Below are 22,186 nucleotides of genomic sequence, written 5' to 3' on the forward strand. Positions count from 1 at the left end.
TTTGTACATTTGTTTTAATTCTGATTTTCTTAGATATTCTTAATTAAAACTTTTCTTTTATAAAAAGTGCCATGTCCACTGTACCTTAACCGCTCATTTTGCACCCAAATATTTATATAGATGTCAAAGTTGTACATTTTTAGGAAATGCAATAGTTAGTGGTTAGTGTTCTTATCTGGTAGGCCGGAGGTGGTGGGTTCGATTCCCACCTGAAGCACTGGTTAAGGAGCGCACAACAGGCCCAATAGACCTAGGTGTATGTCTTCGGATTTGATGTACATATGTACATCCTCCTTTCAAACTAACTAACTAACTAATACTAATATATGTAGTGTGAGCGTGGCCCTTTGCCTACATTAATTTAAGTTTAGCAATATGTAAGAATAATAATAAGAAATACTAAATAAGAAATGCTAAAATATTTATTTTTTTTTCTTGTTCAAGAAATCAGTTTTTTAACATTTCATATAAATTTAATTAGATTTTTATTATTTTCATTTCTGAGTATATGTGTTATAACAAAATAAGTAAATAAATAAATTTTTAGCCAGAATTTATTAAATGAAAAAACTTTTGATTTAAAAAAATTAAATTAGAGAAAAAATTTCAAAAAGAAAAAAACATTTTAAATTAACTTTAAATAAAAAATGGACATTAAATGAATTCTTGCTTAAAACAACAAACAAAAAATGTGTCTTCTTTAAAAAAATAAATATATATTTTTTTAGTGTAAACTCCAACACTTATACTTATAAAAAGTATCCAACTTTGCTAGACTTTGACCACAATTTATTTTTAAATAGATTTTCTTTAGTTGTGGTTTGGGTTAGAAGTTTTTCTTTAACGCTTGTTTTATCTTTTTTTTTAATTTTTGTGTGAAGTGTATATTCTTAGAAAAAGCTATTTTTCAGTATTTACGATGTTTTTTTATATTTACTGCCCTTTTAAATTATTTAAATTTTGTATTTTTGTTTTTTTTTTTTTTTTCTTGAAATTCTTGAATTGAAATTTAGTGGCATAATTTCTGTTCTTTTAAGTTGCCAAAGTAATTGTTTTAGAAATTCATTTTTTTTTGCTATTATGAAAAATTTCCAAAATTATGAGTATTAAATTAATATTAATGGAAGTAATTTGAGAATATAAATCATGACCCTATAAAATGGTGTCTTTAAAAAAACGTAAAAAGTAAGATATTTTCTTTTACAATAAGTAAAAAGCACAACTTTATCGTTTTAAATTTTGTTTTCGTAGTGTGATAAATACAACTATATAATTTGTAATTTGTTATTTTAAACATTGTCTACTAGAGCAGGCCATTCACTTTAAAAGTAGATATTTTGTGAAAGTAGATATTTTTGATTGTTTCTTTGTAGTCAGTGTTATATATGAAAGTAAATTAAAAACAGATTTTTAAATAAATCTTATTTTTGTAAAAGTTTAATTAAGTCTTTGCAAATAGTTTTTTTGAGAAGGCTAAATGTTTCCATTAAAAAAGATTTTTTAAAATAACTTTCTAGATTTTTTGTATAAAAACGTAAAATTTTCTAACAAATTTTAAATATTTTCTAGAAATTGTTGAAAAAATGTGTGTTCTAAAACAAGTTATATAGTTAGTTTGAAAGATATGTTTATATACATAAAATTCAAAGCAATGTCGGGAATCAAACGCTTACCTTAGGGCACAAGAAAAAATATTCAAAAAATTATATCATTTTCTAAAAATTATATTTTTAGAAAATTTTTTCAAAATTGTTAAAATTCCTTACAAAATATGCATATATCATAAACAAATCTTATTGTTTAAAATCTTAACAAACTTTTAAAAGCTTTTTTTGTTTAAAAAAAATAAAATTTTCTTTCTATTCTTACATATTTTTCCAGAGTTGTTCAAGAAATGATAATTTGCTAGGATAGTTTTTAACCCATTTTTTTATTCCATAAACATCAGAGAAATCTTTATTATATTTCTTTATTACATAATATTAATATTCCTTTTATATAAATTATTTAAATCTTTCAAACTTTATTCAAGTTCAAGTTTATTACATTAATTAAATTATAAGATCAATATTCGGAGAGTCTGTTTGGAATTGACCCATTTGAACAAAAGCCTTAAACAGTTTTAAATGTTCTAATAATGTTTCTATGTTGATTGGTATATTTAAATGTGGGTATTTGTGCCATTATTTTAGTATAATATCAAATTAGTTTTTATCCATTGCTAAAATATTCTCTAGTTTCTGTCTTAAAATAATCTTTTATCATTAAATATATATTTTAAAACAATTTGAGAATATCTGCTCTCATTCATATTTTCGCATAAAACTTCTGAAAAACAATAATTATAAAATAACTAAATTTATATTTTTATCTTTTCTTTACAGGTTTTAAACAAATACAAAAATCCCATAAGTGAAAAATATAACACGAAAAAATTGTAAGTAATCTATATAAATTTTTACACAACATGCCAATTGTTATTTTACCTTTAAAAATACATATGTACTTTAGGATGGCCCCAAAATAAAATTGGCTAATGCTCCCGAATATTAAAATTTAATGTAAGATATCACTTCTCAAAATTTTTAGTTTCGAAAATTTGCTCAGCTGAACCAGAAGATACTATCCTGTTTTAAAGTTCTTGCTATTTGTAAAAAATCACAATCCTACAATAAACTAAAGTTTATCTTTTGGCGGAAACATCAAAAAACTAACATTTTGGGTTCAACATTATGTGAAAAACGTTATACTACTTTCATTTCTATTAAGTCATATATTTTTATAAGATTCCCTAAAATATTGAAAAGCTTATGCATATATAATACAACTTGATAAGAAACCAAAATATTTATAGTTTACATAGATATTAATAAACACATATAGTATATTAATATGCACATATACATATATGAATATAGATAAAAAAATAATATCTCCATTTAAAAGAAAACGTCTGGAGTTTAATCAGAGTTTATGTAGAAGTTTAGTTATAGAAATCTTGTACTTTATTTCTTTACTTTTACAGACTTCTTTTCTTATAATAAAATTTACATTTAATTGTAACAATATACTAATTTTTCTATTTGTTTCATTAGTGAGATTGTAGCAAAAGTTTAACTAAATTTATCATAAACTTTGTATTTAAATTAAGTTTGTAAATGTTTAGACAACAAGGAGACAAGTAAAGAAATTATGAATGGTCATTGTTAGTCTTAGAAATATTTAAAAGGATTTCAATTTAATAAGCTAGATACATGCATACAAAACGTGCAAATAATTGTTTAACAGATTTTATGAAAATTTAACCCTCAAATGATCCGTATTTTAAGCATTCTAGTTTTGGAAATTGTCCGTCTGTCTATTGAAATTAAATGTTTAAAATTAAAATATTGGTCCTCGATGTCAACTACTAAATACTTTCATACATACATATACTGCATATGCAGTAATCGCAATGAAATATTTTATAAGATAGTTTTATATAACCAGAACAAATTTTTCAAAGTACGCCGAACATCTGAACATATTTAAACTAACCTAATATAATTTGTAGAGTATATACGTAAAAAATATATACATATGTATATGTATTCTACATACGCAAAATAAATAACAATAAAAGATGTAGTTACTTACTCAATTACATAAAAACTACACATATAATCATACAGATAAATATAGAGTCAGATAGAAATACATAGACAACTTGTAACATAAATAATACTATATTTATTTAACTAGTAAAATATTTATTTACAATTTTATCTCAGAACTATTTCGCTTTACTTTTGTATTTCTACGAACATACAATATTCCATTAGGATTTATAAGATTTTAACACAGACTGTTTCTTGGAAATTATTTTTAACATTTAAAGTAGGGAAACCAAAATGTATTTTGGTTTCTTTGGATTCATATTCTGGAATCGATAATTTTGCATATGTTATCAATTAGTACATATTTTTGCTTTATTTTATTTTCATGGCATATTCATATCAATTTGAGATTTTTTAGTGCATTGGTATTTTATGCATTATTTTTTAATATTCCATATTTCTTAAACATTTTTATATATTTTTTCCAAAAATGTTTGTTTGAAAATTTTATAATTGCAATTATTCCGATTACCCAGCAAAAACTTGATAATGACTTGCAATTGTAGCTACTTATCTATTAAATTTTCAATGACTACTACATATCGTTCTGATTACACAGAAGTACTTTAATAACGACTTATTAATAATGTTATATTTAAATACATTATAATTCATTAGTCAGCTACTGCGTGATTATACGAAAGCTGTATACGACTTACGATTTACATTGAATGATTTTTCTAGTTACATGTAAGCAATTGTGGTAACTACTCTTCAATGACTTCACTATGTTTAAATAACGACTTGAAATGCGATTGTGTAAGTAAATTTTAGTATTTCCATATTTCGACTTTCATTTGGTTTAAGTTCTCATACGCTTTTAAAATATTTCCATCTATTTAAGTAATTTTCAGAAATGAGTTATTTATGGGAACTTGAATCCCGTAAATGTCCGTGAGTTTTCAGAAAATTTATTTCAACTGATCGATGGACATAGCTTACTTATATTTTACAAATTAAAAAAATTTGTTAGAAACCCTTATTAAAAAGGTGAAGGGTATAATTAATAAATATATTAAACATTCGTTAAGAAACTTTTTCAAGTCTCATCCTTAAAATTTTTTAACATAAATAAATAACTTTATGATAATAACTTTTAAATTCAATAAACTAAAAAGTATAAATTGTCTTCATAAGAAAACTGAATGACTACTAATACAAAGAGAATAAGAAATATAATGAGTAAATAAGTTTAACAAAAAATATACTAAGTTCGCAAAAAGTTTTCGCCCATGCAAATCTATATGTATTAGTATTAACGCTCACACACACACAATAACACTCGTTAACAAGTTGAACCAAAGAAATTAAAAATGTTAAATTTAATAATTCCCCTTAAATATGAAATACTTATAATCTATAAAAGTATTACGTTAAAAATTATTTATAATTCTTAAAAAAAAAATATGATTAAGTAGTAGCAATATTTACATCGACCACTCCACCCTACAGTACCAATTCTGTAATTGAATAATTGAGTGATAAGAGAATGTGGGTTTCGATCTGTTTAAAGTAGCCAGTTAAGAAGATTTCTTAGAATGCTATTAAGTAAAATGTTGATGGGAGAATGAGCAAAGTAACAAATGTTAAAAGTTACTTTTAATATAACAAATATTAACTTTTGACATTTAAAGCAAAGAAATAAATGCTTAGTAATGCTAAAATCAATAATTTTGCTATAATATTCATTGCTAAGTACAAATAAAAAATTCTATTATAAATGACAGACGTTACAATTTAGAAATTGAAATTACCAATTCTAGTTATATTTTTAACTGTTTCGTAAAAGTTAAAATATACTAATTTTTTTTTTGAGTTTTCAGTACAATATTTTAAGATTAATACACTGACAATCTTATGGAATTTAAAACAGTAACACCTACCTAAAGTAATTAATATACCCTGCAGTTCATCGTACTAAAAATTAATGATACATTAAGGCATTACATGCTTTTGCATTAAAATCTCATTCGACTATATTCACTATACAGTTAGTTGTCTCTATAAATTTAACAAATGAGGCGGTTTCTTTGATCTACGACTCTACATGACTGTTAATGCTTAGTTAAAATTTATATTAAAAATCAAAAATATAATATTAAACCATTTCTTTTTTAAGCAGTTATATGCATACATGGATATATTTTTTATTATATGTATATACAGCACTAGGGTGTAGATGTCAAATAATAATAGCTTAATATAAAAATTAGAAAAAAATTAAATCTTTTTATTACATCGATGTTAAATTTACATCTCAAACATATGCTTTAGCTCACATTATTTAAACAGTACCTACTTATACACTTTTAAAGAAAAGGAGCAGATTTTATGGGAGTTAATAAACTTTTATGATAAAAAAATATATTAACATATGTTGATTTCTAATCAAACCTGTCAATAACACAAAGTGTATGGTTATTAGTTATTTGATATGTTCATTAGGGTTATGACTTTTTTTGGGCGGCAAATTTTGTGGAAAAAATCATATCATATCATATAAAAATACAACGAAGTACTTCCAAAAAAGTCACACTTGTTTATCTTCTGTAGAAGTGAAGTTGATTGACTTCTGAAAAAGCGAAAAGAATCAAATTTTGTTTAAAATTTAAGGTGCCCTTTTTATACCACTTTGGTGGGGAGGGTATATTGGGTTTTGTGCTGATGTTTGTAACGCACAATAATAGTGGTCCTATAACCATCTTTAAGTATACCAATTGGCTCAGAATCATTTTCAGCTATGTACGTCCGTCTGTCCGTCCATGTAAATTTTGTAATCAGACTACAGGACGCAATTTTGAAGATAATTTAATGAAATTTGGTACATGATCTTTTATTGTTCCAAGGACGAAGCCTATTGATCAGTCCATTATTTCACTTAGCCCAACTGAACAACTGAAACCCCGAATAGGACGTGTAAACCTTTTAATCAAATTAAAGGTCAAAATTTTGGAGATTATTCAATAAATTTTGATCATTATCTTTTATGGTACCCTGAACGTGGTACCCGTTCGGTCGATTTTTTCACCTAGCCCCATACAACTGAACCCGCCGAATAGGGCTTTTAACTTCATAATTATGTTTAATATACTTATACTCGACAAAAATCTGAAAAACCAAGTTCTAGACTTGATGAGCCTCCCAAAATCTAGGTCCTCATATGACCTATGAAAAGCCCCCATCAGAATTTATCTTAAATGTCCACAATTTTATTCAACAATAAACGGCTAAGTATGTATATATTAGGCAAGGTACAATTCAACTTAAATGCTTCATTATGACAACTAAATCGCATTTTATTTTTGTAAAAGGTATTGGGTATTATATGGTCGGCTTCGCCCGACTATAATTTCTAACTTGTTTGCACTGAAATTTTTTTGAATTAAACCAATTTTATTTTTGAATTGATTAATAATTGCGTGTAATTTATTAATTTATATTAATATTATTTAAGTGAAATTAGTTGTATTCTATTGTACTACAATTTAATATAAAAATTGTTTCCTGAAAATGACTTCATATGTAGTGAATTTGGTGTTGATATTGAAGGCAAGTACTTACACGCTTGTTACAAATAGGGAGTTAATTAAGTACTTTCAAATTTGCTACAAAAATGTTGTTAAGTCAGCGAGACCTCGGTTTGTTAGTCAAATATTCTACTCATTGAACCACTGCTTAACTATATTATTGTAAACGGCAAGTAGTAGTTATTGAAAAATAAATGGTTATGTATCTACAACCCATTACCGAGTTTTGACTGGAATACAACTCATCAAAAGTACTTAGTAAAACATCTCATTAACTCTAATTAAATTTCCAAAAAGTAATATGGTTAATTATAAAACTATAATTTAACAGCATTTAATTTTATTTTTTTTAATATGTGGTATATATGTTAACGTACATTTTTACGAGATTTTTTACTTCCCCTAGCCCAGTAAGTACATATATAACAAATTAATAATATTAAGAGTTTTACGTCTGGTTAGAGGCGGTTACCAGATATAAAAACAAGACAGGAAAAAGAAAATATATAAAGGACATGTGATTAATAATATAAAAAGAACAACATAACATATAGTGCCAATAATAACAACAACATCAACAGCTAAATAGTATGAGTGAAGTGATATCAAGATTTTTTTATTTTTGACATCGCTTTTGCTTTTTATGACACTAAGGAAAGAAAAACATACTAGATTAGGGAGGCCACAGCAATAATAAAAAAAACTTTTAGAAAATAATTTTTTAACTTCACTTACAAAAGTTTAACCAAAAACTAACGCCATGAATGAATAATTTGAAAACCGTGCACTACACTTCAAAAACTACTTTAATCAATACAACTGGAACCAACCTAATGTTTGTGTGATTATCTATACATATTTACATATGTATGTAAGTGTAAATAAAATTCCTCTAATTTTGAGTTGTATAGTGTAAACGGAAGCCAAACTTAAACGTTTACTACATACATATATTTATGACAATCTCACCCAAGTGACAGATTGTAAAAAATTGATTAAAAAACGAACAAAATAAGAAAAACAAGAACATAAAAATAAACTTAATAGTCACAGAGTCAGACTGACAGACTGTTTTGTTAAGTATTGTGTGTTATTCTTATGAAGGTAGAGGAAATTCCAGAAAAAGACAATTTCAAAGTTTATATTCGTTTATGTATGGTTGTGTGTTCAAAAGATAAGAACAAAACATTTTAGAAGGGGGATCATTCGCCATAAGGGCGCATCTGACAAACCCGAATAACTAGAAAACCGGGTAATTGATTTTATTACGTTATCAAATTTTGTTTTCGCTAATAAATTATCAATCATCCCTGAAAGCTTGAAATGATTGTTTAACATATTACGGTAAGCAGGCGTGATGATTAATTGATTTTTAAAAAAGCAGTGAAAATATTTCGCCATATGATTTTTTGTGCTAATTTTTTTCGTTTTGTGATTAAAAAATATAATAGTTGGTTATAGAAGGTAAAAAATAGTAAACAAGAAGAGATAATAGTTTTTTTCGATATCACGTAGGAAAAAATTAAACCCCCGAACTGTCCCTGGTGCACATGCGCCAAATACAAGGAATCCCTGTGATGTAGAACAATATTTTGTTAAAATATAGAAAAAGTCAGCCACAAATTGGAAACACATATAGGAAAGATTTAAACAAATATTTAGGAATATTTTATTTAAAAATATAAATCTTTTTATTTTTCTCGTGTTCAGTATAAAAAGACTATTCCTCGAGACACCCAAACGTACATGATATGTTATTTATAACCGTTTCCTATTAATTCTTCCCCAATAACTGCTTAAAAATAATGTAACCTACAACGAAAATATCTTAATATCTTACTACGAAAATACTTTTTTTAACTACATACATACATAAATGTATATAAATATTTCTTATTTCACATTTAAAAGAGTCTTCTACCATTTTTCTACATATTTCGTGTCAAAAACTTGAAACACAACATCATCTTGTAATATTTTATTTAACATCTTATCTACCCTCTTGCCATCTTACACTACTAGCTGAATGACACTTTTCCCATTTTTTCCTTAATAAAATATTCAAAATATTTTACACAAAGATATTGTAGTTGCACTTCCTTTTACTAGGTGTTTTCTCTTTTCTACTACTTCTTTTAGAATTTATATGATTGTTTTTATTTCTTTCCGCTAGAAAAACATAACAACAGTAAAAGAAAGAAAGTAGAAATGTTGGAAACAATAAGAAATATTAGGTTGAGAAAAGGAGAAAAGTGAAAGTTTAACAATTTGGTGTGTGTTGTAAGACAAGCTGGGTTAAGTTGTGTCATTTGTTTAAATTTTCAAACATGTAGTTAAATACATGTTTCAACTCTAAAGGTATTTTCACACATCTTCTAACAAAAATACTACAATTTTACAACCTCCTTTCTCTGCAGTACCAATTACATTTTCACACAATCTACTCTAAAAACTATGGCTGTCATTGCCATCCTTCTTTTGTATAAATACATATATACATATGTATGTGTGTGCATACAAGTATAGTTGTTTTGAAAATATATTGTCACATTTTCTTTATTTTACGTAAATATTTTCTTATATTCCCTTTAGAAAATTATTATGTATTTTAAAGTATATTTATGAGCTGGAAAGAGTATGAGTATGTGAAAGATGATAAACATTGAATTATTGAATAGTCATTCAATATATATTTTAAAACCAATATCGATATTTTATTTTGGCAAAAAAAATACACATACATTGTGGTGTACGAAAATTCTATGAAATTGATGTTATAAATCAATTATGTTATGGATTTTTTTTTTTGCAAGGAGAGGGAACAAAAACTTTTTTGGAAAACAGCATGATAAACCTAGTAAAATTTAATAACGAATATTACAAAGTTATATAAAAACCTAACCGAAACCACATTTTTTAATTTTCATTAAAAATGAGAATTGATAGAAATTTGAAATAATATTGAACAAAATTCACAAATGTGACAGAAAAGTAGTAATCAAGTCATGTACGACCATATAATACTCTACAACATTCCGTTTTTTTTTTTTAGATTCTACAACAATATCCGTCCATCCGTTTGTCTATTTAACAACAATGACTTAATTGATTTTCAATCAAAGTGTTTTATTCATTATTTTGATTAATTATTTAATTGCGCTTTTAAAATAAATACATTCTAGCAATAACTCTTTCACAAGTCAATAAACAACATTTCTGTTAGGTAATTACAAAAAAATGTATGCCAAACTTTTCATTTAAATCAACAAATAAATGAAATAATAAATTCTCTTTATTTCTAATAAATTCTAAGTAAATTGGAAACAACAGCAAAAAAGAACCGAACTTACTGAAAGATAATATACACAGATATAAATTAAAATAACAAACAGAAAGTTAAATCCATTTAGATTTATTTAAACCGCATGTATGGCAAAATAATCAAATAATAAATTGTGTACTGAAGTTTATGTAAAAAGATAAAATGTTTCAAATGTTAACAAGCTCACAAAAATATACAATTATAACAAATACTGGAAATTAAGTAAATAAGATATGAGAGAAGTTCATAAAGAGTGCACATGGCAAAATATTTTCAGAAAATTTAAACTGAAAACAACTTTAAAATTTCATTGATATTCTTTTTTGTCTAATTGTTTTTTACTTTTAAAAATAAAAATCAACAGGCATGGATACTTGAACCAATAAATGATGAACTTGACTCTACTTATATTAAAATAATTTTCTTTCTGGCTATTAATATTGTAAATGGCTGTAAATCCTGGTACTCTAATTACCAAGGGAGCTGATCACTGATTTGTGGGTACATAAGGATAACCCCGTTTACATACAGAAAAAATATGTTACTAATATTTCTACTGCAAACTTAAGCCTTAGCTAAATAGTTAGTTAATTACTTAGTTTGAAATGTGAAAAAGTACCTTCTGGTCCTTAGATCCTGCTCACCAAATATTGATGTCTGGAAAATAATGTTAAAGACTTTTACTTAAAATGTTGGGGCCATCCTAATGCATATACATATGTATATATTTAATATAATAACAATAACACCTACACAAAAAAACCCACAAACATACATAAATTATCACAATTAAAAGTTTGTTATCAGTTACAAATAATTACATGTTTCAATGTAAGTAAGTATAAATTGTTATATTCACAAATGATACTGACATGGGTTGTAGACTCTGATATAAGTATTAAAGGATCTATGCGTGTTTTTTTTTTATACTCGTATTACATTATTTTAATTATATGTTATTTTCGACAATAACACATATAAATTTCCCATACTAATATTATTTTATTTTTATTATTTCTTTGTCTGTAATTTTGCCACAATTCTGCATAAATTTTTCTTATTTCTAACCACAAATCACATATAAGCTTAACTTGATATAATAAGGATGTAAGTAAATAAATTACTAACACATACAAAGTGCAGACAAATACTTTAATATGTTTAATGGATGTATTTGGTTTTTAGCTTTATTGAGTGGAAATAAAAGTTTTGAATACATTTTCTTATTTCGTATCCCTGCTGGTAGGAATAACTGTTCCAAACTTGATAATAAGACAAAATTTTCGGACTTGATCTCTTTTAAGATTATTTAGGTATAAAAAATTAACTGATTGTCAAGGAATGGAGAGTGACTTTTGCATAAGTATATAAATATGTAACTCCTTAGAATACAGAGGAATTACTCAAACGTATCTAAAATGGATACTTTTACACCTGGTAAAACTGCAGGAATGTATTTGTTGAAAAGAAAAATAAGAGTAACAAAAAAGTTTTTTTTTTGGGGTTAAATGAAATATTAAAGAGTTTTCATATTGTATATATTTATTTGCTTCATGTGCAACAAAGTGAAAATTTCGTCAATTTTGTAAATGTTTGAATACTCAAAGTTGTGAAAAGTTTTGCAAGGTTTTTTGCACTCTTCATAATTACAAAGGTTTTGCTTACTTAGTAAAATGAATAAAATACGCTCAAAGTATTAGTATATTAATTTATTAAAAACTTATTACAAATCTAAACCGTAATAAAAAATCCAATTTGATTATTTTTTGTTGTACATTCATCAAAAAGCATAAATTAGTTCGATTTTTGCATTAACTATCTATCTATCTATCTATCTATCTATCTATCTATCTATCTTTCTATCTATCTATCTATCTACCTATCTATCTACCTAACTAACTAACTAACTAACTAACTAACTAACGAATTAACGAACTAACCAACTAATTAATCAATTTATAAACACACTATCTAACGAAAATTTTCCAAACTTTTCTATTTTTTTACTTCAATTTAAATAATATTGAATCGAAATAATAATTAATTTCCTGTGAGTTTTTTATAGTTTTTTTGTCTCAATTATAAACAATTAAACAAATTATTTATTTTTAACCTTTACAGATAATAATCAACATTTTAATCCTTTTATATATTTTTAATTTTTCATATTTTTTTATTTGCTTTAAGTATGTGTAATGGTTTTATCTATCACACTTGATTAAAAATAAATAAAAAAAACAAATATAGTAGTGTATTTAATTAAACATTTTAATTGCTTCAAAAATCATTAAAAAAATAATATATTGATTTGTGGTAACCAATCAATTAAAAATTAAAACTAGTGCCAGCAAAAATACAACTAAAAACATCAGCTTTACATTTATTTTCATTGATATCAGCAATTACAGTCGAAATATATGCAAATACAATTTAAATAAAAATGTCTGTTTTTTATAAATTTCGTTGTATAATTTTAAATTTATAAAAAGAGACAATATTGAATATTTTTAATATTAATTAAAATGTAAATTACGGTTTTTAAAGTTAAAAAAATGCGTTAAATTAAATAATTTCAATGAAGAAAATTAAGGAAAATTTTAAAAACCATTTGTAGAGATATTTGAAAAACTTTATTGTTTTTTTGTGTAACATTTCTGAAATTAATGTTAAATATTTCTGTTATCCAAAATGCCAAAAATAACTTTCTACTATTAATCAAATAAAACTCAAAAATGAATTTTGTATTAGTTAATGCTCTAGGAAAATAAAAATATGTACAAAAAGAAAAAGTTAAAAAAGAAACAAAAATTATAATAAAATATGTCTAGCCTCCTTTCAAAGGAAATTGATGACTTGGCATTATGGCTTTAATGGTTAAAAAACAATTATGGTCAATTTATTTTTATTTAATTCATTCTTATTTTTTCCGCAAAACAATGCAAGTTAAAAGGAAAAAAAATATATATATAAACATTAATTTTTTTCTATGTTTGTTCTTTTTTCTAAAATATCCTCAAACAAAATTTGGTGGTCTTTAAGTATTTTAGGTGTTTGACCCCTAAAAATTCTAGACAAAATCATTAGCATCAACTTTAGTTTAGTGTTCAATGTAGTTAATCATTATCATCAACATCATCGTTATGCGAAAATTGTCATAATAGCTTGGCCATCATTATCAATCTATTCGTTTGTGTTTTAAATAAATCATAAATAATGTTGATTATTTCGACTACACTTGTGAATATTTGAATAAATGACGACTAATTTTGTGCTTGATTTTAAATGCGATTAAGTTGTGGTTTAGTTTAAATTACTTCATTCAGTCATTAATTCACTAAATTATTCAAAACAATCAGTAGTGATGGTAAGTGATTATTTGTTATCATCTTTATAATTTAATTATACAATTCATTAGGTTACAAAGTGAACAATTTGTTGGAGGTGGATGAAAATAATAGTTTATGTATTTCTAATTTATTTATTACAATTTTAAACGATTAAAAGAAATATTTTCATTGTATAGAAAATTTTCAATAAAATTAAAAAAAAAAATTAATAAAATTTTTATTTTTATAAAATTTAAAATTTTATTTAAAAAAATTGCCAGAAAAGTTTATTCCTATTGTTATCTTCAATAAAATTTTATTTTTATTCACGATTTCCAATAAAATCTTATATAGATGATATCCAATAAATTTTGCATTTTAAAAAAATTTTTATAAGAATTTTTTAAGAAACATTTTTTTAAAACAAATTTTCCTAACTTTTTTAATAAAACTTTCCATAAATTTTATTCTTAAAGAAAATTTTCAAAACATTTTAATTTTAATGAAAATATTCCATAAAAATTATTTTTAAAGAAAGATTTCCAAAAATGTTTCTTTGAAAAGTATCTTTTCTATAAAAATTTTTAAAGAAAATTTTCTTTTTCAAAGCATATCATAAAAAAATGTTAAATAAAATTTCCTTTTTACAAGATGTTCAATTAAAATTTCTTTTTATAGAACATTTTTAATAAAAGTTATCATATAATGACCACGACATATCGTATGGAATACGTAGAAGTAGTCTAATAAGTTCTTACTAATAACGTGTTATTTATTTATCCATTAATTCAATAGTCCTCTTGCTTGTGATGGTATAGATGATGTATACGTTCTTTCATGTGATTTAAAACGAATGATTTTTGGTAAGTACTTGACTCCAATAACAATAATGACTTAAAATGCTATGTTGTAGGTAAATTTTAGCATTTTAAGGGATTAATTGTAGCGGAAATTTTTGCTGGGAAGTTTCATAATAATTTCAAAAATCAACAATCAACAAACAATTGACCCATAGCACATTTCTTTAAATACATATCGTAAAAGTATTAAACAACAATTTGTTTTCAAAGTCAAATACATAATTTAATTTCTAATAATTATTATGCCAAAAATTTTAATGCTACATCATCATTTGTCCTATTTGCACAAACAATCCGTTAATTTAAATAAAATAAACTTTATCAAAAGAAACTTTTCTTTTAATGTTTGTTAAAATTAATCAAATATTTGTTTCTTTACAAAATGTCTTGAACCTTGTACACAATATTGTAAAATTTTTTATCTTTTTGCATAAATAAATATTTTTGTTTTTTAATTTTTCTACAACAATAACAATGAGTTAAATTTTATTATCATTATTTAGTATAATTGATTTATTGTTAATGAATTGCCACATATATTTTTTTTATTTTATGATAGAGGAAAAATAAAAAAAGAGACTAGTCAATACTAAAATGAAGAAATAAAAGTAAACAATAGAATTTAGTAGTTTTATGTGGCAGTGTTGTCAGGATGATAAATGAAATATGCAGTATTTAAAGACAATGCCATAAACTCAACAGCACGAGTAATAAACTTTTAGTTTGATTTATATTCATAAACATTAGATATTCAATGAATAGACATTAGCTAACCTTATAAAAAATTTGTAGAAGTTTTTTTTTAATATTTTTTCTTTAGTACTAAATTTTGTAAATAATTTTCTCATTAAAAAAATTAATTTGAATATGTTATTTTTATTGACTAAATTTTGCAATCCATAAAATGAATAATAATTGAATTAGCAAATAATTTCCTTGCTACTTACGATTTGCTATTTGTCGATTTTCATAATACTTAGTGTAAAACTGTAACAGTTAAAAATTTTTCAACAATTTAACCATAAAATTCTATATGAAATTGTTTGTTTACGGCCGTATTTCATTTAAGTGCTAAAAGGTGGGACATACATACAAACATAAATATTACAATTATAACTGTTGTGTTGTTTTTATAGCCCTACTTAGGTCTCAAACTGTCATTTGTTATTATGGTAAAAAAATTATTTTATTTCTTTGCATTTCTTTCTGGCACTAAATTATGAGACAAACAGATGGTAGCATGTGTTTAAATGTTTTCGTTTTATATTTGTTTTTTTTTCTTCGTTTGTTCATAAAAATTTTGATTTTATTTATACCATTCGAGTGAAATAAACTTTTTATTTTAAAACATTTTTTTTTGTTCCAATTTTATTTATGACAAGATAAGTGCTGTTTTCAGTGTAATTTTTGGTAATAATGCAATTTGTTAAATATGTTTATAAATCATTGTCTAATGACTTTGATAACAACGTGCATATAACTGGATAATAAAAACAAAGCCACAGAAAACATGAAACATGAAACATGCAATTAAGAGATAAAATAGCTAACGTGTAAAGTAACAGCCTGTTTTAGTAAATTTAAATAATATTTTTTAAAAAATTATTATTATTTAAAATTGAAAAACTTTTTTTTGCTACAATATTTCTATTACTTTTTTATTTTTTTCTATCAAAAATTATCTTTTGTTTTATTTATTTTGTTCCAAGGCGGTTGATCCTCCGATAACCAAATTACCTGTTATTTTGTGTAAAAAAATGATTTATTATTACTTTGCTATTATCCCTGGTGGAGATCCTTTCTAAAAAAATTATTTCTTTTATAAATAGGCAACAATTAGAACAAAAAAAACATTAAGTACATTTTTACTTTAACTTTCTGTTTTATGTCGGTTCTATTGGAAACATTATGAAATTAATTTAATTACTTATATTTATTTTTTTCTACTTAACCCAAAGCTCATTACAGGCTTCCATTACTTTCTTCACACATTTTTAACTTTTTTCTCATTTACGACCGAAACAATATGAAAATCTTCTTATTTTACCCCCTTTAAAAGTAAATTATTTAACAAGAAATTTTGTTGAAAACTTTTTCTTTGAAAAGAAAAGAGAACAACGCACCCTAAAAATTCATGACTGAATATGATTTGAAAAGAAAACAAAAGTAGCAGTCATGGCAAATGTTTTTTACCCTTCTAATGTATGTTTGGTCATAAAAAAAATTATCATTAATAATCTAGATTTCAGAACACATGCACAATGAAGATTGTGATTTAATGTATGATTTTTGGATTTTTTTGTATTAGATTGTACAGACTATAGTTGAAACGTTAGTCTAAAATATAGTAAAATTTTGAATTCTCAATAACGTCGAGAATCTAGACCATGGGCTTGTTCCTTTAAATGCGAACGAAGAAGTATTTTCTAGTTTTATATTGAAAACAACAAATAAATTCGAAAAATTGTTATTGCTTTTAATATAAAATGAGAAAGAAATATTCGTTCGTATTTAGAGACATTAATCTGCCTAATTTATAGTCCAGACTTTAGTCCTATGATCCAGATTAAATACTAGTCTATATTGAAGACTATAATCTAGTCAATAGTCTTAATTACAGTGTAATAATTATTGCAGACTATAGTTTAAAATATTGTAAATATTTTAATTTCAGAATGAACTAAGCTCAGTCCAAATTTTATAGATCAGTCCAGTATTCCAAAACTGTAGTATGGTCTATAGGATAGACCAAACTACAGGCACAGGCACAGGTGTGCCTGTAGTCAGTATTGTTTCTAATATAATCCAGATTGTAGCCTGATTATAGCCCAGGCTATAGTTTAGTCCAAATTGTAAATATTTTATAGACCAAACTTTAGTCTGTCAATTTCACACTTTAATCTAGGTTGCAGACTAATCTTTATTGTCCGGATCATAGAGTATACTAAAGACTATATTCAAATCATATTCTAATCAATAATTAAAATATTGTGTTCTGTAATGTAATTCATTACATGGTCAATTATAATTATGTGCTTGTATTGGGTAATTTAGCAATAATCAATAAAAATTATTTGTAATTGAAGTTTTGGTAATTAAAATTGCTTGAAATTATAATCAAATATATCAATCTCAGTGGCTTGTAATTTAGGTATTGCAATTACAATTATTTTAAATAAAAGTAATTGTAATTGGAAATTTTTAAATTAAAAGTAATTGCAAGTAATTGTAATTAATAAAATTTCGATTACAATTACGAGAAATTTCTGTATTCTGATCTATAGTTCAAACTTTCGTTAAGTCTTTAATTCAGACTAGAATCTATCTAGAATCTATATTATAATCTAAACCTGAAGTTCAACTTTAGTTTAGTTAATAGTCCAATCCAGATCAGATACTATGATCCGGAGTTCACTCACATTTACAACCAACCATAAAACCAAATATATGTAAATACCCGTCAACTAAAATATTATAGACTTACACAAACTACCATCATATTTTCCAAGAAAAAATATTAAGTATTTTTAAAACAAGAAGAAAAAACATATTGAAAAATATGTAGGTATATATGTATGTGTGTAAGTATTTAAGAAGAATTTGGAGTATGAAAACATTTTAGGAACCAAACCAAACAAAAAGAAAAACCAAAAAAAAAGCAAAGTAGGAAAAAAGCTCTTAAGGAAATTCTTCAGATGAGAACAAACAAGAACACGAAAGTGCTAAAAAGGATTATTTTTATGTGTTTCATGAATCGTCGTCAGGTAACACATACACAGAAACCCACCATCATATACCCACTAACTCATGTTCACCGAGAAAACATTAAACCTAGAAAAGACAAAAACAACAGGCTTAAAAAGAAATTGACCCATAACATGATGAGTTAAAGTTTTCCTATTCAGCTTTCTTTTTCCGAGAAAAAAACAGGTTAACATCGTTTGTTGGAAAATGCATGAGAGTGAGTGTAAAGAAAAAAGTGTACAAAAGTGCTAGAATTTTTCAAGTTAATAAGAAGCTGGTATTATGACACAGAGAACAATTGTCTTAACGCTTTCAATTATAATTATTGTTTTAATGAATAAACCCAAAAACAGCGTCAGCAAGAACTTTGAAAGAAAAGTAAAAACATTTTTAAGTAATGAATAATTATGAGGTTGATAAACCCTGAGACTAAGTAAGACTAAGATTGAGCAGCTCTGAATCCGAATCTGAGAATCAGATCTGGGATTTGAGATATCATGGACTGAAATTTTTCATTTTTTCTTTTTTTTTTTGTCATTTTTGAGACACTATAACAGCGTCAACTTTATTTTTCAACTAGGCTTAAAAATAAAGGCTTAACATCCTCTTTCTTCCTTGAGATATCATCACCACAAAGAACAAAAACCGTACCACTATAGTGCGTTATTTTTTTCAAATTCGGATTCAGTGGGACTCAGTCCTTTATAAAAGAATACTTTTTAATTATCCTTTAAGTAGGGCGCAATACGTTTTCTTTGTTATTGTTAATGTAATTTAAATGTTTAAATTTAAACAAATATCGGGAATGATATTTGTGACCATTAGAAAAAGTACACTTGTCGACTAGAGACTAGAGAATAGTGGACTGTAATATACAAGTGAAGTATTGTATAAAAGATTAAGCTATTAAAGAATAGTGAAGTGTGAACTACTGGACTACAATGAACTTATTATGTAAGTAGAATAGAGTAGTAGTACTATAATAGACTACCCCATCTGATATAGAATGGATTACCTTATAACAGAGTGAGTTCGTTTTTTTTTTTTTTTTAACATGACGATTTTTAAATGATTTATAAATAAATGATTAATGAATAACATGATAAATCTCCTTTAAAGTATAAAAAATGCAATCATTCTACATTTATAAAATTATTTATTCTCTATTCATTTATAATGATAAAATCAGCAGTCTATTTCATTTTCTCACCAATAATGTAATAAAAAATACAAATTAAAAAAGGACTACACATTCCCATACATACATTTTTCTAACGAAATTATTAAACAAAAAATTGACTCTAGTAGTTGTTTGGGCAGAACTAACGTTTCTATAATGATGACTATTATACACGGAATGTCAAATGCCAAGTTTAATTATACTATGAGCTGTTCTATTTTTTAGTATTTTTCTCATTTTATTTTTAAAATCTTAACGAGTTATTTTATGAATGAAAAAAAAAAATAAAATGGTATTAAATAACAACAGCCACGAAAATATGACGATAGAAATAGAAAAACAACATCATTTTGATTGTGAAGGCCAAAAATAACACACAGAAAACAATAAAGTCTAAAGTGATTATTTTGAAATGTAATTACATTTTTACACTTAACGAAATCTTTTGAAAATTGCAAAAATTAAAACTGCTAAAAAAGGATACTTAGGAAAGGTGTATTTTTTGTAATTAATAATGCTTATAATTTATAAGGTTCCTATTTAAACATTCGACTGAAAAAAGTGTAACGGTATTGGTAAGTGCTGTTTTTTAGTGGTCTACAAAACGTCCTTGACATAAATTGGTGGCATAAAAAGGGTATTTTCTAAGTAATATATATTTAATAATGCTATGTTATGTTAGGCTGCAAAACATCCTTGACATTAAATTATCTATGTACTTTTCTAAATTTAAGCTTGCTTTATTTTTGTTAATATGCACACTTTTAAAATAATATTTATGTTGGTATTTCAACTTAAATTTATAGATTTTTTTTTTAATTTTGCGAATTATAATTTGCTGTGATAGCTTATGGATGAATGGACATTGACAGATTAACACGAAAAAAAGTTTTCAATAACTGGTTGTATTTTTTATAATAATACTTAGGACAATTTTTTTAGTTAAATTTGACTCTTAATATCTCTATTACATTAAAAACCAGACTCGACGAGGCTATATGATATTTTTGGTCTTCATTCATACAGGAGGTACGCACTTGAAACCGGAAGAGCTAACTACGCTGTTAGCAGGAAGCAGTTCCCAACTCGCGACCAATTTGCCCGGTCAGCAGGAATCATAATAACTCACCCTGGGTGAACGATTGCATATTCTAACAACGGACACGGTAGTGCGATCAATCTCTAGACGTCGTTTTCAGTAAAATCGTCAACGTACACGACAAGAATCTCCCAGCGACGGAGTGGCTGACAGGAATGTCAAGAGTTTTAACTTGAGCACCTGCCTTGACGGCCTTATCTCACGGTAGTCTTTTTCATCCACTAGGTAGACTTAAGAACGGTCTATCATCGCCCCTTTGTTCTTCAATGAAGAACGCAGGTGGCTATTTTTGTACCGACCGGTCCATGCACAAGTACTTTGCTGTAGTACTCGAGCTATCTAATCTCTTGACCATTGGATGGCCTCTGTTGATTCGCCAAAAGCACCGGTAGACCGAAATACGATTTATCAATAAGCCGTAGACGTTGTTCTTACTCACAGGGACATACTGTGGTAATTCTGATTTGAACAAAGTAAACTCTGAACGTATCTGAACAAGGAAGGAAAATTGAATGGTATCAAATGTATATGATACCTTTCATCCATTATCATTCAATCCAGCACACATCTCATTCATATGACACATTCATAAGAGAAAAACGGCGGGAGGGTGAGGCCCGCCGTACCCCACATTCATCCCATATCATATACAATTAATACCAACTCATTTCCAACGCTTAGTCCCTCAGTCACTCAACTGTGGGGTATCTTATCCCGAAATATTGACTAAGTCGGGTGTCCGACATCCAACATTTTACAATCATCCGTTAATATGAATTATAAAGACTATTCTGCAGTTATGTGCTATGTGTAGTTGAAATTTCAAAATAAAACTTTTTCTATAATTCCTTCCTGATGTATAGTAAAATTTTTTAAAATTTCAAAATTTTGTAAAACTTCAATTACAATCAGGTATAGTAAAACTTCTATTGATATCTTTTGTAATTTGTAAAACATCAATTACAAGTAATTAGGTTAGTTTAAACATTAATAATAATTCTTTCTAAAGTTATGTAATAAGGATTTTTGAAAGAATGTTCAAATGTTTGTTATGTTTAAATATTTTGTTACTGTGTATTTCTAGTAACATAGAACACTATTTCTTAAATTAATACAATATAAAAAAATATAAAAACAAAATTAATTAGAAACACGCAAAAGTATTTATTATTAGAAAACAAACAAAATATTTTTTTTTAACAAATTAAGTAATAATAATTCATGGTATTTGAAACAAAATTATTTAAAATTATTAAATTTAGCTTTCATAGCTTTAATTGACAATAATTCCAATCTATCCTTACTTTAACAAATACATGTTTAAGGCTTTTCTGTAATAAGGAGTGAGATCGAAAAATTCTTAACACACGTTTTTCATTACATTTTTCAACCAAAGTATTATTTGATTTTTTTTTTTTTTTTTTGATCAAGTTACTTTCGAAAAACATGTCAGTTATTATGTGTAATGTCAA

The 22,186-nt window shown here is 25.5% G+C and overlaps 1 protein-coding gene across 3 annotated transcripts in view; it reads left to right on the forward strand.

The window, feature by feature from the left end:
* The first annotated feature begins 2,384 nt into the window (after positions 1-2,384).
* LOC111676147 (octopamine receptor beta-3R) overlaps positions 2,385-22,186 on the forward strand; it is a 95,322-nt gene continuing 75,520 nt past the window's right edge. For 2 of the 3 annotated variants that reach the window (XM_046949980.1, XM_046949982.1), the window contains exon 1: positions 2,385-2,437. The gene's annotated coding sequence lies outside the window, so the exon portion shown is untranslated. The remainder of the gene's footprint in view (positions 2,438-22,186) is intronic. The other variant, XM_046949981.1, reaches the window with a different exon arrangement.

This window comes from Lucilia cuprina, chromosome 4, assembly GCF_022045245.1.
Source record: "Lucilia cuprina isolate Lc7/37 chromosome 4, ASM2204524v1, whole genome shotgun sequence".
NCBI classification, from domain to species: domain Eukaryota; kingdom Metazoa; phylum Arthropoda; class Insecta; order Diptera; family Calliphoridae; genus Lucilia; species Lucilia cuprina.